At 36.9% G+C, this 26,248-nt stretch overlaps 1 protein-coding gene across 1 annotated transcript in view; it reads left to right on the forward strand.

Annotated features, from left to right (window-relative positions):
• GPATCH2 (G-patch domain containing 2) overlaps positions 1-26,248 on the forward strand; it is a 125,486-nt gene that overhangs the window by 35,163 nt on the left and 64,075 nt on the right. The gene's annotated exons all lie outside the window — the stretch shown is intronic.

Genomic DNA, 26,248 nt, shown 5'->3' on the forward strand with positions numbered 1-26,248 from the left:
TAGATACAATCCAGTAAATTCTGATCAGAAGGTGATTAAAAGACTTTTCGCTGCAACTTCTTGACTGAGGGCCAGATTCATAAAACAAGTACATTTGAGATTGTTCGCTGCTTCTCTCCTGCACATCTCCTTGATTCAAAGAGGAAGATTGAAACAATTGTAGCGAATGAACAGATGCATAGGTTTGGGCGAAAGATTTTTAGTACGGACAGTCAGAACTGCCCTTTTGAATTAGAATCCAGCTGTGACCATGTAGGGTATGATCGAAGCCTCCTTTTGTTGTCCCTGTGTAGCAGCAAGACAATGATAGTGCTGGAGATCACTAAAGCATACTATATGTTTCCCATTGTTTGTTGTGTCTGCAATTATCCAATGCTAACTTCTTCACGTGTGATCATCTGCCATTTCACATTCTTAAAAGTAACACTTTTTTAAGAAGAAAATATTTTAAAAGAAATTTTTCATCACTTTCTCTGATGATTCATCTGCTAATGTGTGTTGTGAAATTGTATTTGCTGCTCAGCAGTTTCCTGCTCTGTACATGATAAAATGTGTTGGAGAGCGATAGTCTTAATTTTTTAAAAATCTATAAGCATATTTCCTGGTCTGATCCAGTTAAACAATGTGATCTTCTTGTCAGTTTTCTGACACGTTATGTATGAGAAGCTTAATCTAGTACATAGCCATATCAAATTTCTTAAAGCACAAATCTGTTTTGTTTATATTATAAATGTCACTGTAGGCAGAATAGAGGGAAGAGGGTTAGAAAATGTTTCAAACATAACTATGTAGAAAATTACATTCATAATTTGAACCTGATCTACAGTATCACTTATTGGTAAATTTGTGTAGCTGAAAGCATCGTGGGTTTTAAAGTGATTGATTTCAGAGTTAAAAAAATCATTTGTGTGGATGGATTGGAATTCATTAATTTTACTAATTACACAGTGAAGAAAACAGATGTTTTCTTAGGCAAAGATCAGGCTTTAATTACAGGTCTTACCTGCTCATCTAAAAATAGTGTCAATATGTTAATGTCTCTCAAAGTTAATTTCTTATTTTTATATGGAAGTATGATTATTACACATTTGTTAAGCCTTACTCTAATTGTGTACAAATACAGATCTGATACTCAGAGTACTTATTAAGGGGTACATATGTCATAATGCCCATATTTAGAAAATTCTTCAAGAGGAGCTTGAGTAAAAATTGCCTCTGTAAAATGTCAAAATTGGTACTACCCAGTACTACTCTATTTCCAGTTATAATAGTATGTGTTACAAAAACAGTCAAACACACTTGCAACATAGCTGAGTTTCCAGCAATCATACGAGTCTGTCTAGAGTCCCCTTAGGACTCTTATTCTGAGGTATGTACTGTGTAGGACTACACCCCACATGAGAAAGGCAGAGTAAGCTACCAAAGAATTAGAGGAAGAACCTAACAGAGGTATTGTGTATGTTCATTTTGTCCTTTTGCAATTTTTTATATGTTGTCTGTTTTGCTTTAAATATGTATTTGCCACTGTTATGGGGCAGTGAAGATCACCTAACTAATGCTAATAATTGGCAAGATCCAGAAAGAAATTACCTTTGAAAGGAGCATTTGCAACCGACAGCCTGAGGATGCGTGATCTATAGAAAGAGTAACTCTATTTTTGCCACATTCTTCTGTGCTTGGAAGAAGTGCCTAAGAGGAGAGAAACTACCAAAACATCAGTAAACCTAGTTGCTATAATGAATGTTTAATGGAATAAAGTTATGCGAGGCTGTAAAAGAACTCAGAGAAGTAATAATTGTCATATTAGAAAAAACTTGATCATTCTAACTTTGTGTAATATCTTTCTAACTTCAAAACATAATTTTCTCAGTACTTCATTGCATTATCCTTTCTCAGATTTTACTGTTTGCCGTGATTATTTATTTCACAAAGTGCGTATGTTGTATGGAAGAGAATTCTTATCTTTTCAGTGCAAATGTGTTTTCTTCAAAATCAGGAGACTGTCCTGTAGTGAGCACAGTATCTACCAAAAAAAAAAAAAAAAAATGCGTGCACAGTAAAGCAACACAAAATGACAAAACATAAGCAGAGTCAATATAACCCATTAGAAGCAGCCTCCATTGATTGTCCAGAATTTCCATTATAGTCTTCTCTTTTAGATCTTGTGGGGTGGGGAAAAGTGCTTTCTAAAAAGCAATCCACTTTTTTTCTGTGGAGGCATATTTGTACATGCTTTGCTTATTTCAGGGGAGTTACTACTGCAGGTGGGAGGGTCAGAGCTGTTGGGCAGTCTTAGAGTGCAGCAGACCCAAAATCTCTCATGAGCATGGAAAATGTCAATATGACTACCTGCTTTTAGTTGTGGCGATTTATTGAAAGATTGTAGGATCTTGGAGAAACAGGTCCTTAATCATTTAGTGTTCTTTTAATGCTAGGTTAATAGATATGAAACTACTATATTGTGTTAGATTGTATCCATTGTATCTGTAGTCTGCCAGTTTACCGTGTAGTGATGATGAGAGTAGCAAATATTTTTATTTCAGAAAGCTTTCACTAAAATGCTAGCAAAATTATCCAAGATTATTGCAGACTCTTGATGTACTGTTTGTAACTTGTTCTTTGAGAGAAAATGCTGACCTTTCAGTTAATGTTGTGGGTTTTTATGTTCAAAAATTGTGGATTTCTTTTGAGTGTTTTTCTTCTACAGTTCTTCCGCTAAATTAGTAAGGCAAAGAAACATAATCTCAAAATAATTGAAATGAAAACATTGCAGTGTGAAGAATGTGTTTGTATCAGTAGCTCTCAGTACTCATCATGGCTGTTTTGATAGGATACTAAATGTTATGATGATACCATTCGATTTTTGGTTTTGCCTTTCTTGCCATGAAGATCAACTGCAGGACTACTATTCTTGAAAGCAGATTAATTCTTGCCTCCTCTGCATAGAAATGTTTAGGGAACAGGTGAATGTTTAGACACTTGGCTTTGGAAGGTAAATAATGTCCTTGAGGTATTGTCCACTATGCAATCTGTGGCTTTCAAAGTGTGTTACACAAGTGCAACTGTTTCTTATGCCTTCAGAAAAAAATAAACAGGCTCTTTTGTCTACCTTAACTTAAAGGGAGACAGAAAACTGCCTGGAGATTCAGGTACATCTGGTGTCCCCTTTATTTTACTGTCTTGCTGGAGAAGCTGAAAGTGGCCGGCCGCGCTGTCGGCGTACACGTGGCCCAGAAGTCTCAAATGGCATTGACTTGCGCAAAATAGATTATTCCAGTAGGGTGACAGAGCTGGTTGGCTGTTAAGAGAGCTAATCAAAGCAGACACAAACCCAAGTATAATACCAGTTATTAGAAACTCTGCTGGCATCAGAATAATTAATCGTAAACACCTAAAGCATTCATTTATTTTTTATCAGTTATCAAACTGGTGAATAGCCCACAGCTGGGGAGAGGTGGGACTTTTTGACCTCACTTAACCTTTCTAGTATAACTAAGAGGATTTGTCTTGGCAGCCCCCTCTCTAAGGGGAGATCATTGAAACCATTAATGATCTGTCCTTTGGCAAAACGCCTGGCACAAATTCTCTGAGCAGACTTTTTGAAGCTTTATGTGCTTTCCTTAACACACATCTTCTGACTCTGAGTGTTCTGAGGAAGCTGGTGGTTCTTCTCTAGGTTTCTACGTAACTCTTAAAGTTTACATGGCTGTGTGCTTTGTATAGATCAGTCCTTTGAATCCGCATGCCCAATGTTGTTTAGTGTCATCTAGATGTTGTGTGGGCCTGACAGAAAAGTATTGCTTATTGTTGTTTGAGCAGCGAGACCTATACGCTTAAGAACTTGTCTCCAAAGAAGAATTTGGGGAAGGCTGACAAATCCCAGGCTCTTTAAACCTTCTCTCACAAAAGTGATAATCCAGAACTGGCATCCTCATTAATTCTCTCTGTGCTAATTACACCTGGTCAAGGATGTCCTGAGAGTGCCTACTCTGTGGCAATGGCTGATTTGAAAGCTGTCAAACAAACGAGGTTAGATAAGCAGTTTTCTTTTGGCAGGCATTACCATGAGTTTTTGTCACATGCAGCAGGATGGTGCGTTGTAGAAGGTTGAGATTAGGGAGACCCCTTTTGAGATTGTCCAAGTGTTTTGTTTTAATTTGTTTGTCCTCTTCCAAGTGAAGCAAGTTGACCTAAGAACTGTGAATTATGCCTGTCCTTTGCTTGTGATCATTGTGTGTCTTTCTCTTGCCAAGTGATGTTATTGAATTGGTGTGCTCTCCTGGCTATGGATGTCTCTGAATTCTGTATGTATTTTTGATTACATTGGAAAGCACTGACTTGGTTTTGTGGGCTGGAAAAATGGGTGCTGCTTCTATGACTTTCGGAAACTGAAGTGCATATGTTTACTGTGTTTGATTTCACATAGCAGAGTCTGAACATCCATATTCAACAGGTTGAAGGTTTAACAAATGCCTGTTTGCATGTTAATGATAAATAAAATGCAGTTAGCAAATAAAATTCTTCTTGACCATCACAAAGAACTGTAGTTTCTTAAGGATTTCTTTCTGCTGCTACTTAAAAAAATCCTTTAGCTGCAGTAACCTTAGCTTCCCTCATAACTCCTAACTGCCAATTTGAAAAGGGACAGCATATGATGTGAATCGTTCCAGGGTCCATGTGTAAGCTGGCTGAGTTTGTGCTGATGTCTCCATGGAGTGAGGGCAGTGGTTTGGGTGACTCTGCCCATTAGGTGTCACAAATGCAGACTTATTTTTAAGACAGCTCTCCTTTTGGAGCCAGCTGAAATTTGCTAATGGGCTTAAAAGCGGGTGAGGGAGTGCTAGGAGGTCAACATTTGCAGATAATTATGCAGGTGTCCTTCTTCTCAGAAGACCAAGCTAAAAAAAATATTTTGTGAAAGCACAAGTAGAACAATGACTTTTATAGAACAAACAATATAATAGTAAACCGTCTTTACAGGAATAAAGCTCTGGGTTAGTGTCATGGTTTAACCCCAGCCAACAGCTAGGACCACGCAGCCACTCACTCACTTCCTCGAGTTGGGATGGGGAAGGGAATCCGAAGAATAAAAGTGAGGAAAAACTCGTGGGTTGAGATAAAGACAGTTTAACAGGAAAAGCAAAAGCCACACACATGCAAAGCAAAACAAGGAATTCATGCACTACTTCCCATGGGCAGGCAGGTGTTCAGCTATGTCCAGGGAAGCAGGGCTCCATCATGCCAAACGGTTGCTTGGGAAGACAAAACGCCATCGCTCTGAACATCCTCCCCTTCCTCCTCCCTCCCGCGCTTTATGTGCTGAACGTGACGTAATATGACATGGAATATCCCTTTGGTCAGTTGGGATCAGCTGTCCTGACTGTCTCCTCTCAACTTTTTGTGCCCTCCCAGCCTGCTCACAGGTGGGGTGGGGTGACAAGCCCACTTCGCATTCCCTCCAGACACCTCTGCTCCCTGCTTTTTGGTCTCCATTCCGCTTGCTGTACATTACATTCAGTCCCTTGGGTCAGATGGTGGGAGGTGCAGGAGTTGGGAGTCAGTACATTGTGGTTCCTTTTCTTTTGCTTCTGACATGGGTTGCCCCACCAGCGGCAGTCCCTTTGGGGTCGTACTCCCCCTTGGTCTTGTCTCCAGCCCTTGCTTGTTTGCTTCAGCAGTTTTTCTGCTGTGCTGTCTGCCCTGCCTGTCTTGTTTCTCGCTTGTGCCTGTTTGTGTCCCTCTCCTATCCCCGTATCCGCTCTTGTGTCCGCTCTGTTTAGCGTTCATCCTCCTCTGGCATCTCCCTTCTTTATCCTCTTGTGTGTGTCTCCTTCTGTCTTTTTTTACCTCACATTACTAAATATTCTTTGGCAGAGGCATCAGGACTCCTTTGGTTACATTTTGGTGCGCAGTGGGTTCATTTTGTCCATCACCAGCTGTGTGACTGGCACAGAGCAGTCCCTGACCACCCTGCACACAGGTCACCCCTGCAGCCCCCCACTCCAGCTGCCAAAACCCTGCTAGCTGTGCCCAATACAGGGCAGATAACCTTGGCTTGGTTTTGTATATGTAGATGATTACAGCACTACAAAGAGGAACCTGAGAAAATGGGAGGAGGGGAAGAGTTATGTTTGAAAGTGGGTGGTTTTTTTTCATTTGTCTATTGCTGAGGTTTCTTACAAAACTATTTGCTTCATTAAAATGCCTTGGAGAAGTTAAAATTAGAACTGAAAACTGAATACATAACTGGTACAAAAAAACCTCTTGTTTGCCTGGATAACACCTATATGTAATGTACATAGCTTACTAATATAATCATACTTGAAGAAAGTGATGCAAATTACTTCTATGGTACCCGTTTGCTTCCTAACAAGGAGGAAGTAAATAAATTTCCAAGTACAGTGGTTAGTTTTTCAACGAGCTGTGATTTCCCTTCAGTGTAGAAAACTATAGTTTTAGTAAATATGCTCGCGGTACCTCATATGATTGTATGTTATATAACTTTCCAGCAGTGACTATATTGATATAATCTCATGTTTTACAGAGGAAAAAGTCTATTTTGAGCCTGTAATCCAGATTCACAGAGGCTAAATTTCATCTGTTTCATCCAGTCCAAACCTAGTGTTGTCTTAAGTATTTCTGAGCAATTAAAGCTAATAAAAATCTAAGGAACAGAGACTTGGGTGGAGTTTACACTCTGTAAATTTAAATTTACACATCTGTGGCTTTCATATCTCTCTAATAGCTAATAATACCTTCCCATTTGATAGAAATGCAAGAAGAAAATACATAGCAAGTTGTAAATAATGTGTGTAGGATATGGATTATGAGCATGGAATTGTGTAACTTTTTTTTTGTTAATTTCTATTATTATACTATAGGACCAACTTCTCAGTACTGTTTGAATGGATAGCAACAAGCCCTAGTGAAGTTCTTGATGCAATATATCCGCTTTTAAGCTATTGATTTGTGGTAGTTTGTGAATTTACTGAAAAGGATTCAAGTAACATCTTGAAAAAGAGTGATCCTGGAATACTGTCAGAAGAACCTTGAAATTGAATTACAGCTTTAATATTCAAACTGAGGCATGTATTGTTATTTGTAGTATATGTAAAATGATTTTTATAGATGAAATTTAAAATCGGTGACGCAGAATAGGGTTTATAGTGCATGGGCTTTAAGAAGAACAAGGGAAGATCTTTGATGTATAGCATGTAGCAGAAAGATGCATATTTATTAAATAAAGGAATTTTAAAATGGGGGCATGGAAAAAGAAAAGGTTATTCTTCCTGATGTGTTATTCAGATGATAGTCTGTGTTGCCAAAAAAAAACCAACTGCAAAGTGTTTCTCTGCATAAGTATTTTATTAAATAAGTATTCTTTAGATTTACTAAAAACAAATAAAATCATGAAATATTTATCTTGTAAACCAATGAAGAACAGCGTTGTCAAATCTTAGTGCTTGAGGCTTTCATTTGTAGGAGTCTGGTTCTTTGTGCTGTGGTGTCTGCGCTGCCTGTGTTTCTAGCGCGGTGCTGTGCTTTCTTCCCATCCCTGGCATCCTGTCTGAATTGTCAGACTCGGCCAGTCAGGCCTCTCTCACCTGGCTTAGATGTATGAATTCCAGAAACCGCAGGAAAAAAAAATCTGTGGTTCCTTAAGACTCAGTGGACATATGCAAGCTAGCAGAGGACGAGTGTTTGGAGCGGCACTGTATCAAGTACCCGCTCACTGGCAGCGGCCTCCATCATGCTCTGTTTCCTACCATGTAAGCCACTGCGTGGATGCACACATTACATGACCCCAGACCATTGAGCTTCGTATATTTGGTAAGAATGTCGAGTTCTGTGGTGCTCAAATATGAGCTAAAAATTTCTTGCTTAATCGTCTTGTTTAAGACAAAAAATAAACCAGAACCCTCTCTGGCATCAGTCCTGCATTGGACTGCCACTTAGTATCACTGCAGACACAGGTCTATAAGAGGAAACAAAGGCGGCCACCTGCTGTATTGTCATATATAATGTTTCCCAGACTCATTTCCCATTCATTTATCTTTGTGTCTCTTCTTAGCATTTTCTCTTTCAGTCTTTTTGTCAGTATTCTAAACAATCATTATTTCCTTCCTTACCAGCGTTGTTTGCACTGATTTTGGTAGTAATTGCAATAAATCTATTTCTCACAGTAAGCCTAATGCTTACTTACGCGTGGCCATTAAAGAGTGGTAACAGCAGAGACTGCAAAGCAACAACAAACCTTGCTTGGCAGGGCATCAATGCCGAACGCAATGCCGTAGCAGCTTAGGAGCACGATGAACTCTGGGCTTCCAGAGACCAGTTCAAGACAGTCATCCCAGCAGAAGGAATTTACTTGGATTGCAAGGGGTGGAGTATTGTAACCAGCAACCCTCTTCCATTCAAAGTGGAAAATTCTTAAGACTTTGATAAAAATCCTTGGCAGCTTACCAGGAAAGGTCAGATTTATTTTATTTTTCCACTTCGCAAAGTACAACAAAAAATTTGTCATGGGATGGGTGTGTAGGCTGAGAGAGAAAGCTGATTTTGAAGATAGAATCCAAATAATCAGGAAGACGGTTCAGTTGCTTTCAGTGTACTTTTGTATTTTTCACTTTTAGTGGCAATAGCATGATAAATATTTGTTATTAATTATGTAATCCTCTATTCAAGGTATAATGTCACATGAGAAACCGTTTTAAAGAACATTCATGATATATTAAATGCACTTCTCACTGTCCTATTAAAGGATACCAGGTCAGCTTGCTGGGCAGTTACAGCAATCTGAAAGACTAGAACTTGATAACTATAATAGTATATTTTGGCATTTGCACATTCCAGTGGAGTTTAGAGGCAATTCTTAAAACACCTTTTTATTTTATTATCCACAACCATTTCCCAGGAGCTGTTTATGAGTTCATGCATTTAGATTTTAGCTTCAGGTAGGGGTTAGCTATTAGAAATGAACATATTACTGGTCAGTGTTTACAGGAAATGGAGAGGAAAAGAGAAACGTTTTCTCACTCTTAAGATCCCAATTGCTGAAATTCAGTTTGAATGATTTAGTACTTGGTTCTAATCTTCTCTTGCTGTACTTACAAGTAAAGTAATCCGTCTTTTACCATTCATCGCAAATTTAGCATAGCATCATGGTGAATGAACAGTTTGCCTTATTAGCACTAATTTTTTATGATCAAAGTTGTAGTCCAATTTCAAATTCCTACGAACTTGATGAATTCATTTGCAGAAACAGCGGAAAGTTTGATCATATTTAGGCGATAGCAAATAGGACAAACACAAAGAGCAGTAGTGCTGCCAAGAAAAATTTTAGTCTGTACAAGTGGTATGTAATGAAGGTGACATCATTGTTTCTAAAATAGGAAATTATAACTTTATAAATTTAAGACATTTGTTTAACACTTGTTTAACTTGAGATCCTTTTAAGACTGTTCCAGCTTGCCTGTTCCTTCTCCTCAAATAATTACTCTTTCCATAAATAGTTAATAGATTCCCCCCTCATCTCCTTTTATTAATGATTTCATACCAAGCTTTTATTTTCAAACTTGCTGAGAGTGTATTTTGCTGAATTAAGAAGACTCTAATTTTAGCATAGTATGTTTTTTAATACAAAAAAAAAAAACCTGTTGCTTTTTTTCTCTATGTAGCATACTTGAGTCTATGTTAAAATGTAAAATCGAGATAATGGATTTTAGATTTGTATATTTCTACTGAAAGTTTATTAAATTTAGTACATCTGAGAGACTATGAAATTAGGAAAGGCAGCAATGTAGTTCTGAACTAGCATGGGGAGAATGTATGGGGGCAGTATTATACCATAAGAAAGAAATGAGGACTCTACTTACGCTTGAGGCTTTAGAGCTGCTTTTTTCCTCTTTTTCTTTTCTTTCTGCCATTCATTTTATTGAAAACTGCCTTGGTCTGAACTTTATGACAGTAGCAAGGAGGTGGGGCAGATTGCAAAACAGACAAACTGAGAGTTTTGATAGTTTTTCCATACTCTCCTCTCCTTGACTTCGTTAGGTAAATTCAAGCCAATGGTAACAGAGTTCATTTCAACTTGTTCCTATTTTTAGCTAGTATATTTTTCAGAAAGTTTATTTTTTGTTATGTGTTACTTGCATCTGAGCTTTGCATACCATCTTGTCTTATCTTGTCAAAAGTACCCAACAAGCAAACCCCTCTGATGATTTGTATGTGCTAAGTGCATAGATTTACTGCTGCAGTTTGAACATTTTTAAATTAAAATATATCGCTTGTTCCAGATGTATTGATTTACGCATCTCTTTGTCAATATTAAGTAGAACAACTTTTCCAATAAGTTAAATAAGATCTGGCAAGGTAGACTACATTTAGTGCATTGGTTTAAGTTTATATTTCTACATGTTACTTGTTTGTGTGTTCTTACTCTTTTGCCCTTTATTCTCAGTCACTGTTACAGGTATTTGTAACGTCCCCTAACTGAGAAGAGATGCGGACAGTTGCACTGTGAATTCATACAAACTTGCAGTCATTAAACTATGACCCTCCCTAAGCTTTCTTTCTGAGTTTTCAACTCCTACTGAGTGCTTAAATATGAAAATTCTGCCTAAGGTCAGGGGTATTTTTAATATCTAAAAATTAAAATGGGTTTCAGAGCTCTTAAATTTAATGGTCATGTAATAGTAATGGAATCTCAAAATGACTGCTTTTACTGTAAGAGCTCTTGAGTAAAACGCTACAGTTCTATCCCTTAGTTTTTTTGAGATAACAGTATAATTAGCTCTTTTGTCCACTGCTTGTCATCAGCCAGCTGCTAATGCAAGAGTAATTTGTTTTTAGATTCTGTGTATAAGAGTTACCAGTGCAAATACTGCTTCTCTCTTCTCTTCTCTTCTCTTGCACCTGGATGTTAAACTACTTCATTTGTCCTAAGTGAGCAAATGAGTTGATGGACTACAGGGGCATCCTCTAACTAACTCTGTTAAAACTTCTTTGTCCATATCTCTCCTTATGTCTGCTCAGCCTGTTCTGCTGATTGCTGATCTGAAGAGCAGCTGAGATGTAAAGCTGGGCATAACATTTGCTAGTGGAACATCAGTCTGGTGCAGATCAAGAAAATACTATGGATTTGAGCCTTTTTTTTTTTTGTCTGTACACGTAGACTTAGATCATGCTTACTAAGTTCATATAAATCTTTCCAAATGCCAGATAGATCCTCTTACGGACTGACCAGTTCCCTAAAAACTGTGGCTGTGTTTTTTATTTTTTTAATTGTTAAATATTGTCATTTCAGTTGCTTAACTCTAGAAAGTCACTAAGAAATTCTCTTTCATAGTGATGGATATAGGCAAGGGGGTGTTTTTCTGCTGAAGAGGAAACTGGCAGTGATTTTCTTCTTACTTCTAAAAGGTCAAAATTTTCACTTCATGGGATCTAGCTGGTATGTATCTGTTGGTATTAAACACGCATGTTACTTGAGTTTTAAAAGCAAATATCTATTTTAATACTATACAGATTTTTAATCTGAATACTTGCAGCAAATTGAAAGAACAGATTATTGTAGCAGCTACTTTGTTTTAAAGGAAATAGCACGTTAAAGAAGGAAGAAAAAGAAAATTGTAGAAACATTTTCATGAGCCGGTGAATCTTCATTTAAGTGATATTTGTCACCAAAGTTGTAGTGAAACTTCTGGAAATTTGATATGTAGATTCTGTATTCAGAGAAAAGTTGATCGTGGTTGCCAGAGCCTCGTAGCAGTGGAACATCTAAGCATGCTGTGAGGCCAGTGGTATTTGCTCTGTACACAGGCAAGAAAAATTATTTATACCACAGCTGCTTCATATCTGTAGAGACAGTGTAACTTAGGAAAAAAACATTCAACAGTTTTCTTTGTCTCTCCAAATGACGTTAATTTGAACTTCTAGGTATCTTATCTTAGACTCTTTTATGATAATGAGTTGAAATATATAGCTAGCTTTGTATAACCCTTTCTGTGAAGGTGTATTTTCTGGTGTTGGTACCTCTGTTTTTTCCAGTATAATAAATCTGGTTTCTCAGGGAGATTGAGAGGGGTGTGTTATCCATTGTCATTCTCTAGTGGAAAGCCAATTTTCTTTTTCTTTTTTAACTGGATTTTCTGTGGAAGCGAGGTGAGCTAGCATCAGTTTTCTTTCTTCCTTCCTGCCTCATTCCTGTATCTTCAGAAATTCCTAGTTAATTTGACAATCCACTTAAATCTGACAGTCATTCCGATGTGATTATTAAATACCTTAAGTTTCTTTAAAAGAAGTAGCCAGGATGAGGTGACAAACCTAAATTTATTAACTCCCTTGAGGAAAGGCTTGCAGCATAAACTCAGCGTGAGAGAAACCCATGTGGAGAGAAACCCAACCTTATAGATGCTTCAACATTTGATCAGTGTTTGTGCCTTCATTAGATCTCAAAGTCAGTTAAATGTCAGGTGTAAAGCCATAAGAAGCCAGGTGGAGTTGCTTGTTCTGTTTCCAGTTGCCTTTATCTCTCTCCAGAATGCATGATAAACAGGTAGAGATAGAATAGAAACTTCAGAAGCACTGATTGTATTGATTTGCTGGCCGGTTCGTTTAGTTACGTTTAGTAACTAGTATCCTCTGTTACCCTTAATTATTTTAGACAATGTTATTTGTATTTCAGTTCGTTATACTTGAAGCTTTTTTGCCAATAGAAGCCATACTGATTTTTTTTTTTTTTTTTTCGGATGTGGCTAGATCTATGGCTGTAGTGACCTCTAAGTCTTTAACTTTTGTCTGAATATTCTAAAAATGTTGTGTTTGCCTGTTTCAATAGTGTCTAAGGTTAAATTTCCCTAAGGTACTGACAAAAGATAATGCCAAGAAAATTCTTGGCAAATTTTCAAGAAGGGCAAATCCCTTGAGTTCCAAGAATGATGGGTCAAGGAGGAAGCAGACGTGCTCTCTGGTAGCGCAAAATAAGAATTGGGTCTCTGCTGGGTTTAGTCAAGTAAAGCATGGTACCGAAAAGGTAGTATGATTCTTTCAATTTGGACTGTATGTGAAGCACATTGACATCAGCACTAATAAATATTAAATAAAATGAAATAACTATTGTGCATGCATCTTCCTATCTTCTTTTAGCCATCACTTGGCATTTTGATTTTTAGAAATTCAGCAGCTTCATTCCTTCTAATGTCCTCTTACATTGTACTATGTCACCTGCCATTGTCGATGTTTATCTCTACCAAATAAGCAAACTGATTAATACAATGCTACTAAGTTGCTCGAATATGGTAAGTTTCTTCCTTTGATTTGCATAGAGACAGAGTTCGTGCTTCAGTCCTGCTGATCTTGGAGGAAAGAAACATGTTACAGCTGCATAGTTCTGTGGGAATTAAATACTTTTGCTGGAAACAAACATTTTCACTTGAAAATAATGGCATTCGGGAGATAAGTGTTTGATTCAAAAGAGAATTTGACGCAATCTGTCCAGGAGATTTGCCGTATTTGTGAGTAGTATTAGCATCCTCAGTAGTAAGAAATAGAAACAATTAAAATTTGTATTACTTCAGCACAACTGAAGCTTCCTTTGCACTGATTGTGTCCCTTATCTCATACTAAGGAAGTTTTATGCTTATGAATGTAGACCATGGGCGGAAATTGTTTGCTAAGTTTTTGTGTATTGTTGTTCCATGTAAGTACACTCTTTACATGTTGAGTCTGTGTTTAAAAAGAAATTAATGATGATTGTAGCTGATAAGGCCACCTTGCAGCCTCACAGCTGTATCAGTCAAAATAAATATTCAGTAAGAATTACAGGTCTGCCCTTTTTCACATTACCTAGAGTATTTTAAAAGATTTACAAATAGGTTATGAAGTTAACTTCTTAAATGTCGGAAGTCCACTGACGTTGTGAAGACTGCTTCATTTAACTGAGAGATTTTTATGGTTTCATTTATTACATTAAAAGTTCTCAAGAACTAAGAAAAATACCTCTAACATAATTTAATTGCATTACTTCATGGCATTCAGTTAACTGAGGGTGAAGTGAGTAGTTAGGTTAATGTCACATCATACTCTTACCTTAGTGGACTCCACTTCAATACTGTATTTAGGTTTTGGCCTGGTCTTGTGATTGGCTGGAAGGCTGATGTATATAACTGCTACTTCAGGACACGATCAGAGTTATAATACTGTATTCTGTATAACATATTCCCATCTGAGTTTTTTCAGGCTTTCTGTAGGGGAAAAAAAAAAAAAAACAGAACAGCAATGCTAGCTGTATATTCTGTCATCTGCTTAATCCTTATCCCCTTCGCATTGTCAATACTCATCTAATTCCACTTTAACAACAGTAATTGGCTGATGGAGTAGCAGATATAGATTTGTTTTCCTGATGACTCCTTGACTTTTTTCCTCTGGTAATACTAATAGAATTCCAAATCCTTACTGGTGTGATCATGTCATGAGTAGGTCAACAGTCATGTCAAGGTCCTATTGGAAACTTCATAGCCAACATCTTAATTTAGACTTAGCTATCTTTTTCTCTTGTATGTGCAATTGTAAGCAATTTTTTTCAAGTATCACACTCATTCCATTATAACACAATTCGTTTGATGCGAATGGAGGCGGTTCTGCATGCGAATTGTTTACAGAATTGGAGTTTGTCTCACACAAATTCAGTAAGCCTCTTTCCAGCTGTGATGCATTATCTGAATTATGTCAGGAGCTTGAAGGAAACAAAATATTGCTTATTTGAGATTTTTGAAGTTATTTCAGTCTCTCATGTTGAAGAGAATTGAAATGGATATGTGGGGTTTCTAATATTTAAGGAAAACGTGTCTGAAAATTTGAAATGTAAGGTCTCTGTGGTGGCTGAGTTGATCTAGTGGTTTCCTGCCACCAGAAGAAAAAGGCTTGCCTCCTTGTTTCTTGCTTTCTTTAACTGTGTCCTAGCTCTTAACCCCTTTGCCACCTGCTCCAGGCCACGTGGTTCCTCCCCTACATCTTACCACAGCTCTGGATTATAAGACCCATTTCTGAGCCGCCTTAATTCACTAAAATGGTGCGGGGGAACCCAGACTTTTTCAGGCTAGCTTTCTGATCTCTTTAGTGAACTGGAAGCGATCTGGAGAAGGTTAGAAACATCAACTCTGGCAGGAACGTGAAGCTGACAGCCGTATGGAAAGGAGGATGCAGCACAGCCCCTTTTAGCAGTTGCGAGTCATTTAGAACAGACTTTCCTGGTGGGATTTACCTTTAGCTTTTTATTATATAAGTTAAAATTGAGAAATAAGGCTCTATGAAGTTGTTTGGAAACCTGTCTAGGTTTGATGGGCTAATGATAGTCTTTCTCATCCTCATACAACTTTGTCTTTTCTATTACCTGAAGCTTCATATTTATTTTTGGCACTAGTGTGTATCCAGTCTGGAAATGGGAAGTAGCCTTGTTGCCTTTCGTGGGCTTGAAGCAACATTGCAGAAGTTTTTGGTATTGACTTGAGTAAGAACAGGGTAGACTGCATATGCTTAAGCTGTCAGAAAAACCTGTAACAACTGATTAAACACCTTTTGTCTCTTAAAGCATGTCAGATTTAATTGAGTGGTTAAGAACCAGTTTTGGCAGAGACTTAATCTCACTTAGTCTTTTGGCTAACTGAATAGTACTCAATATTGAAAGGGTGCCTGCAGTCTCTTGATAGAGATTTATGCACTTGACCAAGTGCTTAAATTTTACAGGGAAACATTTAAATTCAAGTGCTTTGGTAGTCCTACATCAGAAGCAATGCCTATCTTGGGAATTACCACTGTTAAATCAGCAAGGAATGTTAACCAGCCAGAGTCTACAACCTGGCCGACTGCCTTATCAAAGCTCCCTCTTTTTGTCCTCTATCCAAAACCTTCACTTCATGAAGTTGTTGACCATTTATAGTGAAGTCGGCCATTAACACTTCTCTGTCTAATGTATCTGCTTGAGTGATAGGTAGAAAGCAGAAAGGGGCAGGGATGAGAAGAAAACCCCCAAACCAGAGAATTTGCTGTTTAGCAGGGAAGTTATCTTCAACATTAGGTTTCGTGCTGCCAAGCCATGCAGGTCTTTGACTTCCACTTTAAAGTACAGGTACGTCCCAAAATTATTACGCTTTCTGAGAATCTGGCCCAAAATATGAAATGTGCTTATGGAAATATTACAGAATCACACAGATTCTTTTAGTCTAAAAAAATAACAAACTGCTTTACTGAAAGTAAAAATGCATACTATTTATTGAAATCTTGTTTATATTGTTTTGCTGCTTCTGGAAAAAGAAGCCTAGAAAACAGAAAAAGCTTAAAAATATGCGTGGTTTACATTCTCCCCTGTTCTGTAACTGAAGCAAGAAACAGTAGTTTAGGATGTTAATCTGTAGTTTTAGAAGCACAGACTGCCTAAATATCCAAACTCTCAAGAATGGTAATATCATGTTATACTAAATTCTTATACTGAAATTTCATTTGATAATGTTGTACGTGTAATAACAATTAATACTTAATTTATAAACAAGCGGAACTTCAAAAATTTTTTGTCTACGCAATAAAAGATAATATATTCATTGTCCCAGCAAGGTAATTCTTGTAACCAGTGTAAGTTTAACTTTAATAGACCATTGCTGCCTCAAGGAAACATGCCACCTTTCTAGTGTAGACGTGTACAAACACTGTGTAATAATAGAGCATTGTTACATGCATCATTTTATTTTTATCGCTGTACAGTGGGTATATTATCTTCTGCTTTAGAGGGAGCGGCTGAATTCAGTTCCCCCATTTAAGGAAAAATTTGAAATGATTTAGTTGAAATATTTCATTTTTCTTAAACTTGCATGTTTTCTGTATTAAAAATATATGACAACCTAGCTATTAATCAGACTGGGATATGAATGTGGCTACTAATGATAAACAAAAGCACCTTGAAATTACTTTTGTTATTAACCTGAAACTCAAAATAATCTTTTCCAAAGAACAAAAATCTGGATGTGACTGTGGTGCAGTTTTAATTAAAAAACGTTTTACTGGCTTCTTTCACCATCAGCATACCAGTCTCATTTCAGTCACATATTTTTTCTGTCGTTAATCGTTTTGTCTGGAAGGCTGAAATACATTGTGGTTATCTAACTAGGTGAGAATTTAAATTTGAGGTAATGTCTTACTTAACTTCAACGTGAGGACAGCTGAACAATGGAAGAGGTTGCCCAGAAGGGCGTGCAGTCTCCCTCTTTGGCAGTTTTCAAGACCCAACTGAATAAAGCCTTGAGGAGCCCAGTTTAACCTCAGATCTGAGGAGCAGGGCATTGGACTAGAGACCTCCTCTTCTCACCTGAATTATTAATTGATTCCAGCCAATGATCCCATCCTATTATATTGGGAAGTACCATATCATACCTGTCTAATTATGTTTTTTTTTATATGCATTCAACTCCCTTGTTAAATTGATTTTTATCTAGCCAGTTGTCGGATAGACAAGAGAATATAACTGAAAAGTTACCAAAAATGTTTTTGATAAATGTGTATTTTGTCATTACAAAAAGTCAAGAAATCAGTAAATATTTTTAAAGGTTAGCCTTTGTTTTATTATAAAATTAATGTCTTTGTCAGTACTTTCTATGAAATACTTTTAATAGGCATGAGGTCCTTTAAAAAGTTATTATGAAATATTGTTTCAAATTATAAAATTATTGAAGACTTTCTGATTTAATGTCAATAGTGTAAAATAATTGAAAACTTTCACTATGATGATTCATCTGCACTTATTTACTAAAGTCATTCTTTAGGGAAACGTTTTCTTGGGGTTTTTTTCACATATGTATTAGATTTTCTAGGGGTTTAACTTGTTGGCTTTTGGATTCTATTTCCGTCTTTCTTGTTCAAGGTAGAATAGGTTAAGTCAGCAGTGTGGCCTTTGTTTCAGTAAAGAACTTGAAACAATCTTCTATAGTAATCTTCCCCTGCCAGCACCCTGAAGGTTAACAGTTTATTCAGTATCTTAAGGAGAAGTTAAATGGAACAGCTGAACTGGCTTAACAGCTTGCGGTCCCTAAAGGAGGAGAGAGTGAGAGGATGTACGTTCTCGGCTGATTCTGCTCCTTTCCACCTAGTGCAATAGTTCAATATTTCACTGAAATTACTCAACTGGAATTTGTCCACTTGCTTGCACCCTCCCACCCCTCAGCATTTCAGTGGGTTGAATCAGCTCACTAAATCCGATAAGTGTCATAGCTGGTGGAAGGTGCCAAGGGATATAAGAGGAACATAGGAAAGGATGGATTAATAACACCATTTCCACTCTCCAGCTGCAGTATGCTATTACCTTAAGCTGTTCTGCTAGAATAAAAAAAAATAAAATTCCAGAGCAAGGCTACACCAAGCCTAGTCTAGAAAAGATAACTATTGAAAGAAAGAAACCAAAAACATTGGCAGATTCAACTTTTACTGTTTTAATTGGAGGAGTTCATTAGTCACTTCTAACATATTTACCACTTGGGATTTTTGTTCCTTGTGGACTTCAGTGTCACATACTTGTACTTGTTGTTTGTTGTTCTCGCAAAGCAATAGGTACTTTCCAAATGTAAAAAACAGTCTCTGCCACAAGGAGATAAACATACATGCGAAGGAGATTGGGGGAAGCAGTGTAGCAGGGTATTTGACTGTTGGCTGGTAAATAAGAATAAGCTGATTTATTTTTTTTTATTTTTTAATTAACTTGTCAGTATAAATCAGCTGGATTTCCCATGGGCAGCATGGCAGATGAGGGCCTTCCAAAGGGAATTAACTGGAGGAGGGGTGAAAGTTGTGCAGATGAGTTCATGAACACTGTTTTGTGCACAAGAGACAGTAAAAAGTCAAAGAACTTCTAATGCCAGGAACATTAAAAAAACAATCTTGCAGAATCTGGTCGCTGTGACAAGGGAGGAAGAGATGGCATGAAAGAAAACAGGGGAAGATGGGGGGAGGCATGAAAAATGGTAGAGGGCTTGAATTAGATTTTGTGATATTGGTGGTGGAATTCAAATAATCCTATAATCTTTGAGTCTGAAACCTCACCTTCTGCCTAAAATGAGAAGAGCAGGCCGAGAGGAAGATTGGGACATCAGGATCACTGCTGGTCACAGTTTTGTAGGGTTATTATAAGATTTTGGAAATAGGATCAAGGAACAGGTTGTTTGTGTTTTGTTCTTTTAGAACTATACTAGCATTAAACTGACCCTGAGGTGTCTGGGTGAGGTTTCAGGAGAGGAGCTGGTATCTGGGTTAGCTGGAGGCTAACAAATGGAAGATAGGCACATGTTCTGCATTGCAGAACCTCAACTCCCTTTCAGTTTTTCAGGCTGCAGAGCGAAACATCCTCTATAGTGTGGACCGAGATTGGTGTAAATCCAGCAGATGCTTTCAGTAGTTGCTGAAGGAGGACCCCCTCCATTTGATTCTGCTGCAACAGAAATCAGCTGAAACACCAGGGAGAATTCTGAGTGGGTTGTTGAAATTGCTTCCCATTTCAATCAGGCAGAACCTGATTGAACACGCAGAATCTTGGAGATCTGCAGAACACATAGGAAGACTTAGAGTTTCTCCAAGAATTTCTACATAGGAGAAAATTAAAGGAGAATAGGTGTTTAGAGCTCTCTCCAGATTCTTGTATGATGTGCACAGCCATGCCTTATTGATTGCATTGGAGATGGTGAGTAACAGCAGTGAAGGAACTGGTTCTAGGGAAGTTGCTTCATAGGGTCTAACTCTTACGAATTTAGATTTTGGAGCCTCAACTCTTAATTTAAGCACTTGGGTAGATAGTGGGACTTCTAAAGAGTGATTCAGAGCACTTGTTAGCTGTACGTTTCAGCAATTTCCTTCTCCTGTCACCATTCCACCTCTAACAGACATCTGTTGGTAGAGGTCCCACATTCTGTTTACAAGTATTTGGAGTAACAATATAAAATATAACCCTTATGTATGTAAAACCAGACTGTTTGTTCTACACATTAAGATACCAGCACGACTAAACCACTTTCACTTTCAATGTATTTTTTTTCAGTTGTTGCATTAAAAGAAACCAAAGTGTCTGTGAAGCTGAGTCTCTTCAAGTGAGTTTAGGAGCTCACTTTACTTATTCGCTTGCTTGAGCCTGAATTCTGTATTTCCTTCAGAAATTTCTTCCTGTGCTTTCATACTGTCACAACATTATTCTGTTTTCAAGCCTGATTTTTATGGTGGTATAATTAACAGACAGAGTATGTTGATACTAAAAAAGACATCTACTGGTTTTGACACTGAGAATTAATTATGAAATAAAAGACAGATTTGTGCTCAGGCTAGAATTAGCCTAGCAGTTCAAAATATAAGCAGTCACCTTGAAATCATGTAACAAAAAGTGACACCCTTTCTTTTACTATAGGCTAAATATATCTTGTGAACTTTAGCTACATAAATCATCTGTATGTCAGTTCTATCTGTTATTCTATTTAATTAATTTGGAAAATAGTTGTTGCTTTCTTTTGACAAGCACAGAGTTCATGTTTGTTAGATACTTCAAAAAAAATGGTTATGCTTTTTGAAGTGGTTTAGATTATTATCAGAGACGTTGTTCATTCTAACTAGAAAAAGGTGACATTCAGCACATCATCGGTAGCCAATTTTAAATGAAGTAAAGTTTCAAAAGAGTATCTCTAATACTGTTTTTCAAACCCTTTAATTAGTTTTTGCATGGCAGAGCCTGCACAAAGTGCTGGCATCGTATTTTGCTCTTGTTCCTTGCAAGTGAACACAATTTGAATGCCTTTAATGCAACTTTCCTTATTTTATGGCAACAAAGACTCCTCTAAATATCTCTCGCTGGTTAATACAGAAAAACATTGTGCTAGCATGTTAATCTTGAGTGCATAAAGAATCACTGGAGGGTAAGACGAGGGCATCTGTTGGATAAGCTTTCAATATGATGGGAATGATAACAGACCTACGACTGGTGCAAAAACCAGCTAATCTTTTACAATATGTGATTAAAACCAATGGATATCTTCTTTTCAAAATTTGTTTATTGATGCAGAGGGGAATATTTCCTAAGCAGACAAAGAGAGGACTTACTTTTGAGAAACCTGGCTGTTCTCAGCTGCCACAATTTATACTAGCTGCAGTGACCACTTCAAGTTTTTCGGCCTATGCGTTCTGGGTGGGTTATTTTTGTGATGGATTGTCACTGTGATGGACGATCCCCTACTACCTCGTCTGTGTATTTGTCAGTACCATAGTAGTTGTAGTAGTTTTTAGACTTTTATAGGAAGAATTCTTGGGAAGATCAAGAAGTTATAAATCATCTTGGAGTTTTGCATAACTAATGAAAAAGCTTCTTTTATTACAGTGAAGGAGTGATTATGAGGAAGAAAATGAAGATGCTGAGAAATCGGCTTTGGAAATCAGTAATTAATTTCTTCATTTCCTGCTGAATAACATAGGACAGAGAGTCCTCCTGCATTTTCAAGTTCCAGTGTAATTGAAATTCCCATGCAGATTGGACCTTCCTTTAGAAGATGGGGATTTTTAAAGATTTAGAAAAGAATTTGAACTATTGATGTTGCTTTCAGAAAAGGGTTTCTCAATGGTGTACACTATAAAAATGACTAGCAATTAAAAAATTTACAAAACAGTATGTAATAGTATGTAAACACTTTCCAAGGGCACAAAGTATGGTAACTGTCAGACATTTATGCTACCTTGTGCTTAGTTGGCAGGGAAGCCACCAGCAGGTGACCGTTGATTATTCTTCAAACTCAACAAAAACTACATGTAGAGCTAGCTGATCGCTGCCAGGAAGGATATTCCTGGGTTTTGTACACAAATGTTTGTTACATTCACTACGGAGCTCTTCCAAGCTCTATTCAAACATTAACTATTCCTATGAGCTGGCAAGCGTTAAGGTAAGACCAGAAGTTTTAAGGTAGCATACATGCAAGTTTGTGGGAAGCTAGTTCTGGCCCACAGTCACTTGTTTAGTATCGTTTGAGAAGTTGCATGTCTAAATAAATAAAGAAAGAAAGAAAGAAAAATCCTCTGTGCGCACATTTTCTGAACATTAACAAAAGGCAGACAGGACAATCTGGGTTTAAGTCTTTGGGTCTCAGTTTTATGCACAAACTTGTTCTATTTAATAACGCTCGTGTATTGCAATGTGTATCACTTGTTCGGTTACCAACGCTGGTGAAGCTTCATTTGGATTTGTAGTAGATACATGTCTACTCATATATATTTTTTTTTCATAAAACAAAAGAAATTGGGGCTTTTGGTGTCAACTACAAGAATGAAATGAATGTGGAATAGAATCAGTTCCTTGCTCATTAAATCTAGAAGCACCTGCTGTATTATTATTTGGCTGTAAACCAAAAAAATATAGTTTCGTTAAAACTGGGGGGAGGGAGGAAATCATTTAATCAAATTTATACAGCTTTCTGAAAGTTACTGGAACTGAAGTAGTTGGTGATGTAATGTATGAAGTCAAAGACTATTTTGCTGTGCTGGAGAAAACTAATGGAAACATTCACTTGGGGTAAGACAAATGGTATTAAATGAGAAAACACACCATGAATTGCAAATGGAGCTGAGTTAATTTGTTGCTACAGTAGTGTTGCCCTACTGTTAAATGAAGGCTGTGTAATTATCTTGCTGGCAGAGATAATGTCAAAACCTCATTTCTCCTTACATGCCTCATTTTTACATGAGGGCTAATTGAGCTGCAAGGTGACAACTGATTATATATGGCTATCATCAGGTCCTCTTGCTCAATTTGCAAATAATGTTATCTTTTTTAAGTGATGATTTTTATCACATGTCAAATTAAGGCATTAAAAAACTTTTTAAAGCTGTTTTAGTAATTTGTAGCATTGCATTTCTGTCACCATTTTATTTATATTTTTCAGCATTAATTAATTCTTCCTCTAAGATTCTTGACACCCGTTTACTTGCCACCCCTTTATTTAAAGCACAGACACATGTACTAGTCAGATTGCGTCCTGCCTCTTGATCATTATGAATGAAAGGGCACTTTATAATCCCAAATATATTAAGTTTTCTTTTACTTTTCTGTTGAGTTTCTTGTTCATTGGAAATGCCTCTGGATGATTTTTGTTAATAAATATTTGATTTAACAAATACCTAGATTTAAAGCTATTCCTTATGCACAAAGAAGCCCAAGAATGTTGTGTCAAATAAAAGCATTCCCTCTCTACCTGTTGGCTTCGCGAATACCAAAGGACCACTTCGTTAACGCAGAACTAAAGGCTAATGCCATTTGGCTGGACACTTTTTCTTGGTCTGCTTGGTCTCAGCTTTGCCCATCCATGCAGTGCAGTCTCTTTCCAAGATCTCCGAGGTTTTTGAATCTAGCTATGTTCACAAAAACTGAAATAAAACCAGTTCATTTTGCATTCCACTACGTTCCACTAATGTAAAGCAGCAACCTGGATTTCCATATTCCTGCCTAAAATTGCTAAGCTACAGAAGCAATAGTTGAGATGAGCCTTAAGAACACGCTTGGAAAAAGAAGTTTCAAAATCAAAAGTTTCTAATCCTGAAAAAAAAACAATTTTCACTACTCTCCATAAGTTTCTTATGTTATTTTGGAACACTATTCATAAACTACATGCAATATAGTTGACAGCGAATCTGTTCTGAAATCATCTTAGTATATTGACTACACTTTCCCCTTGCAGATACAACTTACTCTTACATGGAACCTGGAATGTTTGATACCCTTGTAATACCTGTCTTGTGTTTCAGAGTGCTTGAACTCTTACCAGGGGGTTAATTGTACTCTAAATGGTATCTTATAACAAATTTTAAATAGGAAAATATTTTTAATTGTAAAATGAAAAAATAGCCTCAGCTCAGTTTGTGTTGCATTAAATAAATTTCAAAAATAAAACAATGTAACTTGTAACTGATTGAAGTTTAATAAGATCAGACTTTATTGTTTGCTAAACCCCTATACTTATTCAGGATTCAAAGCAGCTATATACTCTTCCATTCTCAGATCTTTTATTAAACTTAAGTATGTATTTTTATATTTTTAAGTAGATTTACTCCTTTATCAGACATGATAGAGATCAGCCCTGACTTGGACTTTTAAGTAAGTGAAATAATGATGCAAGATTGTTTAAGTAAACAGCCTCCTATTTTGCTTTATATTAGGCAATAACAGAATAAAGCTTTGCTCTGAGATGAAAAACCTGAAAGGTGCTTCAGTATTTTCTTATACTGACACTTTTCCATACTATTTATATCTTGCAGTGTAGCAAAGATACTCCTCTTTATTGGAAACCTCATGACTGAGACCTTAAATCATTTTACTTTATTAGATAGTTCTGTATTTGGAAATTAAATGATGCTGCTTAAAAAAAGAAATTACTCCAAGACAATTCTCTGTCTCTTGCTTGTCTGACATAGGGGAAGGGGAGAAAAAAAAATCGGAGAGCTTCTCGTGGATGAAAGGAGTTACTTGAAAGTGAAATGTGCAAATCCACCAGTGATATTTTAATAATGCTGGGTCATGTTGAGTTCTGAATAATTTAATCATTTGGTGTATGTTTGCATTTCTGTATGAGACTTTGTTGGAAAATACCTTTTTAATGACTGACTTGAATCCTTAACTATTTTTTTAATAACATCAATGTTCATGTGATAGTTCTATAAATCTGCATGTGTATAGTAAGTTTATACTTATTAAATTTTTCATAAATATAACATAATTCTCCCTCACGCAATATAGCTAACATAGGAACTGAAAGGATACTGCCGATCTAACAATACCAGATCAGACTTACATTTTATCTTTATTTTTATTTTTTGAAAGCTCCACATTTTGAATAACTTCTACGTAGAAGCAGTTCTACTGTGTTGACTTAGTACTTACTGTGAGGTCCTAGTTAACCCTCTTTACCAATGACCTTCAGGCCAGCTTAAGCCTGAAGAGAATTTTAATTTTTTGCCTTCAATCAAGCCACTTGACTAAAACCCTGACTTGTTCTCTCCCACCTTAAATGACTGCCTGTAACGAACAGCAGAAGCATTATTCTTGGTTTCCATATATTGAGTTTTAGGGGGTTTAGAAAATTGTGGACATTAGAGAAATTATCAGGTTTTCTTAATATTACGTCCTCAATTGCTAATAGAAGATAAGTCCATGCTTCACGAGATTTTCACTTTAGATAATGGTAATTGTTCTAATAATGAAAAAAGAAGTGAGTATGGAGGGTATTATAATAAAACCAGAAAATATTTCAGTAAGTAGTGGGAATGGAGGAGGACCTGATGATGAAGCAATGTTGTCCTTTCAAGACAGCATTTATCTACTTGAATGTTTAGCAATAAGGAAAAATTCAGCAGGAAGTAACCAATTTTCACTTCTAAAATATTTATGCAGTAAGAAAACCGTGGTAAAAGTACATGGTTCTTTGCATGGAATTATTTTCTTAAGCTCTTTATTTTTGATTTGTTTAACATTAGCACAATACGCATCATTTGTTTTGTAGTCTTAAGAAAGCCTGTCTGAAAAGTACGCTGCCATTGTACTTACGGTAACATTAATTCTTTATAGATATATAAAATAAATATTAGTTTACAAATACAGAAGAGTTATGACACCTGCTCACTGGTTTCTGAAGCAGGTGTAAAATTTTATAATGTTGTTAAAGAATTAGAACTTCAGGGATGCTCTGAAGCGTGTATATACCATGACTACAAACAAAAATCTGGCATTCCAAAATGTCAAAGATGATGGTTCCAAACATACCAGGAGTAACATCAGTGGTATTCGCTGCAAATGTTCGTGGGGACTTGCGGAGCTCTGTGGATGTTGAGCTGCCCTAGCTGGTGACCTCATAATTTCCAGAAGCAGGTGGAGGTGGCAATTATAGCTATGGCCACTATCTTGAACCTTCTGTAGTAGGTGATGAATTGTAAATGGCTAGACCCGGTGCACAACAATAAACTCAAATAAATCTTCAATGTGTAATAATGACAAGACTGAAAGACTGGCAGTTATAACAAGGCTGCTGTTGTCACCCACTTTACTGTAGCCTTGATATCCATCATTATCAGCTGGAGCTAGCTCAAGAGTCGGACAAGAAGGTCTGAAGAAGGATGAGTTGTTTGCGCTGAAGCGTCCAGTAGGTCCCATCTGGCGGAGAGTAAATGGGATTTTTTTGCCTGTTCACTGGGCCAGAGCTGT

Source organism: Vanellus vanellus (genome assembly GCF_965231255.1).
Source record: "Vanellus vanellus genome assembly, chromosome: 3".
In the NCBI taxonomy this organism is placed as follows: domain Eukaryota; kingdom Metazoa; phylum Chordata; class Aves; order Charadriiformes; family Charadriidae; genus Vanellus; species Vanellus vanellus.